The sequence below is a fragment of the Arachis ipaensis genome, chromosome B9, assembly GCF_059453495.1.
Source record: "Arachis ipaensis isolate K30076 ecotype BB chromosome B9, ASM5945349v1, whole genome shotgun sequence".
NCBI lineage: Eukaryota > Viridiplantae > Streptophyta > Magnoliopsida > Fabales > Fabaceae > Arachis > Arachis ipaensis.
Genome location: NC_142444.1, coordinates 79773603 through 79777994, shown reverse-complemented (window position 1 = coordinate 79777994; position 4392 = coordinate 79773603). Strand labels below are relative to the sequence as shown.

Genomic DNA, 4392 nt, shown 5'->3' with positions numbered 1-4392 from the left:
TCAAAATCAAATCATTTTAAAATTTTTTTTCAAATCTTTTTCAAATTAAATTTCAATCACATCTTTTTCAAAATTTAATTTCAAAATCTTTTCTAACTTTTTATCTTTTCAAATTTGATTTTCAAATCTTTTTCAATTAACCACTTTACTTTTTATTTGATTCTTATCTTTTTCAAAACTACCTAACTAACTCCCTCTCTAATTTTCGAAAATCCCTTCCCTCTTTCTCAAATTTCCTTTTTAATTAACTAATTGTTTTGATTTCAATTTAATTTTATTTCAATTTTAATTTTCGAATTTTAACTTTAATTTTAAAATATTTTTATTTTATTTTATTTAAATTTTCAAATTCTTCTCTTCCTCACCTCCTTCTATTTATTTATTCATCTACTAACACTTCTCCTCCACCCAAAAATTTGAACCCCATCCCCTCTTTGTGTTCAAATTTTTCCTCTTCTCCTTCTTACATTCTTCTCTTCTTATACTTGCATAAGGAATCTCTATACTGTGACATAGAGGATTCCATATTTTCTTTTGTGTTCTCTTCTTTTTCATATGAGCAGGAACAAGGATAAGAACATTCTTGTTGAAGCCGATCCTGAACCTGAAAGGACTCTGAAGAGGAAGCTAAGGGAAGCTAAAGCACAACTCTCTGGAGAAAATCTAACAGAAATTTTCGAAAAAGAAGGAGACATGGCCGAAAATAATAACAATGCAAGGAAGATGCTTGGTGACTTTACTGCACCAAATTCCAATTTACATGGAAGAAGCATCTCAATTCTTGCCATTGGAGAAAACAACTTTGAGCTTAAACCTCAATTAGTTTCTCTGATGCAATAGAACTGCAAGTTTCATGGACTTCCAGCTGAAGATCCTTTTCAGTTCTTAACTAAATTCTTGCAGATCTGTGATACTGTTAAGACCAATGGGGTTGATCCCGAGGTCTACAGGCTTATGCTTTTCCCATTTGCTATAAGAGACAGAGCTAGAATATGGTTGGACTCTCAACCTAAGGATAGCCTGAACTCTTGGGATAAGGTGGTCACGACTTTCTTAGCCAAGTTCTTTCCTCCTCAAAAGCTTAGTAAGCTTAGAGTGGATGTTCAAACCTTCAAACAAAAAGAAGGTGAATCCCTCTATGAAGCTTGGGAGAGATACAAAGAACTGACCAAAAAGTGTCCTTCTGATATGCTTTCAGAATGCACCATCCTGGATATATTCTATGATGGTCTGTCTGAGCTATCAATGATGTCACTGGGCCATTCTACAGGTGGATCCATTCACCTAAAGAAAATGCCTGTAGAAGCTCAAGAACTCATTGACATGGTTACAAATAACCAGTTCATGTACACTTCTGAAAGGAATCTTGTGAATAATGGAACGCCTATGAGGAAGGGAGTTCTTGAAATTGATACTCTGAATGCCATATTGGCTCAGAATAAAATATTGACTCAGCAAGTCAATATGATCTCTCAGAGTCTGAATGGATTGAAGGAATCATCCAACAGTACTAAAGAGGCATCTTCTGAAGAAGAAGCTTATGATCCTGAGAACCCTGCAATAGCAGATGTGAATTTCATGGGTGAATCCTATGGAAACACCTATAATCCCTCATGGAGGAATCCTCCAAATTTCTCATGGAAAGATCAACAAAAGCCTCAAGAAGGCTTTAATAATGGTGGAAGAAATAGGTTTAGCAATAGCAAGCCTTTTCCATCATCCACTCAGCAACAGACAAAAAATTCTGAGCAGAATCCATCTAGCTTAGCAAATATAGTCTCTGATCTATCTAAGGCCACTTTAAGTTTCATGAATGAAACAAGGTCGTCCATTAAAAATTTGGAGGCACAAGTGGGCCAGCTGAATAAAAGAGTCACTGAAACTCCTCCTAGTACTCTCCCAAGCAACACAGAAGAGAATCCAAAAAGAGAGTGCAAGGCCATTGATTTAACCATCATGGCCGAACCTACAAGGGAGGGAGAGGATGTGAATCCTAGCGAGGAAGACCTCCTGGGACGTCCAGTGATCAATAAGGAGTTTCCCTCTGAGGAACCAAAGGAATCTGAGGCTCATCTAGAGACCATAGAGATTCCATTGAACCTCCTTATGCCATTCATGAGCTCTGATGAGTATTCTTCTTCTGAAGAGAATGAAGATGTCACTGAGGGGCAAGTTGCCAAGTACCTTGGTGCAATCATGAAGCTAAATGCCAAATTATTTGGTAATGAGACTTGGGAAGATGAACCTCCCTTACTCATCAATGAACTGAGTGATCTGGATCAACTGACATTGCCTCAGAAGAAACAGGATCCTAGAAAGTTCTTAATACCTTGTACCATAGGCACCATGACCTTTGAGAAGGCTCTATGTGACCTTGGGTCAGGGATAAACCTCATGCCACTCTCTGTAATGGAGAAACTGGGAATCTTTGAGGTGGAAGCTGCCAGAATCTCATTAGAGATGGCAGGCAATTCAAGAAAATAGGCTTATGGACAAGTAGAGGACGTGCTAGTAAAGGTTAAAGGCCTTTACATCCATGCTGATTTCATAATCCTAGACACTAGGAAGGATGAGGATGAATCCATCATCCTTGGATGACCCTTCCTAGCCACAGCAAGAGTTGTGATTGATGTGGACAGAAGAGAATTGATCCTTCAACTGAATGAGGACAACCTTGTGTTTAAAACTCAAAGATCTCCTTCTGTAACCATGGAGAGGAAGCATGAAAAGCTTCTCTCACTACAGAGTCAACCAAAAACCCCAAAGTCAAACTCTAATTTTGGTGTTGGGAGGCCACAACCAAACTCTAATTTTGGTGTTGAACCCCCACATTCAAACTCTAAGTTTGGTGTTGGGAAGTTCCAACAATGCTCTGAACATCCGTGAGGCTCCATGAGAGCTCACTGTCAAGCTATTGACATTAAAGAAGTGCTTGTTGGGAGGCAACCCAATGTTATCTAATTATATCTATTTTATTTTCTCTTTGTTATTTCATGTTTTATTAGGTTGATGATCATGTGGAGTCACAAAAACTACTGAAAAAAATCAAAAACAGAATGAAAAACAGCATTAAAAATAACGCACCCTGGAAGAGAGGGATGCTGGCGTTAAACGCCAGAAACAAGCATCTGTCTGGCGTTTAACGCCAGAAACAAGCACCAAGCTGGCGTTTAACGCCAGAACCAAGCATCTACCTGGCGTTAAACACCAAAAACAAGCTGCATTTGGGCGTTTAACACCAGAAACAGGCAGCAGTCTGGCGTTAAACGCCAGGATTGCACAGCAAGGGCATTTTACACGCCTAATTGGAGCAGGAATGTTAAGTCCTTGACCCCACTGGATCTGTGGACCCCACAGGATCCCCTTAGGACCTGTGGACCCCACAGGATCCCCACATCTTCTTCTCTCTCCTCTTCACACCTTTTTATAACTCTCTTTCCTAAATACCCTTCACCAATCAACTCAATCACTCTTCTCCATCACCTCTTCACCACTCACATCCATCTTCTCTTCCCCAAAAACCCCACCTACCTTCAAAATTCAAACTATTTTCCCTTCCAAACCCAACCTTAATGGCCAAACCCTAACCGTCCCCCCATTCCTATATAAACCCCTCATTCTTTCTTTATTTTCAAACAGCACAAACCTCTCTTCTCCCCCTTGGCCGAAACAACTGCTCTCTCCCTCTCCTCCATTTCTTTTCTTCTCATTCTTCTTTCTTTCTTCTTTTTCTCGGGGACGAGCAAACATTTTAAGTTTGGTGTGGTAAAAAGTATTGATTTTTGTTTTCCATAACCATCAATGGCACCTAAGGCCAGAGAAACCTCAAGAAAGAGGAAAGAGAAGGCAATTGCTTCCACTTCTGAGCCATGGGAGATGGAGAGATTCATTTCAAAGGTCCATTAAGACCACTTTTATGAAGTTGTGGCCAAGAAGAAAGTGATCCCTGAGGTTCCTTTCAAGCTAAAAAAGAATGAGTATCCGGAGATCCGACTTGAGATCCAAAGAAGAGGTTGGGAAGTTCTCACCAACCCCATTCAACAAGTCGGGATCCTAATGGTTCAAGAGTTCTATGCAAACGCATGGATCACTAGGAACCATGATCAAAGTTTGAACCCGAATCCAAAGCATTGGCTTACCATGGTTTGGGGGAAATACTTAGATTTCAGTCCGGAAAATGTAAGGCTGGCGTTCAACTTGCCAATGATGGAAGAGAACGCACGCCCCTACACAAGAAGCGTCAACTTTGATCAAAGGTTGGACCAAGTCCTCATAGACATATGTGAGGAAGGAGCTCAATGGAAAATTGACTCAAGAGGCAAGCCAGTTCAACTAAGAAGGCATGACCTCAAACCAGTGGCTAAGGGATGGTTAGAGTTCATTCAACGCTCA

At 40.0% G+C, this 4392-nt stretch overlaps 1 non-coding gene across 1 annotated transcript; it reads right to left on the bottom strand.

Annotated features, from left to right (window-relative positions):
- Nucleotides 1-1086: 1086 nt before the first annotated feature.
- On the bottom strand, nucleotides 1087-1194 carry LOC148545140 (small nucleolar RNA R71). The gene has a single exon (XR_015901006.1). It is a non-coding gene; the product is annotated as a small nucleolar RNA R71 (small nucleolar RNA).
- Between the last annotated feature and the right edge of the window lie 3198 nt (nucleotides 1195-4392).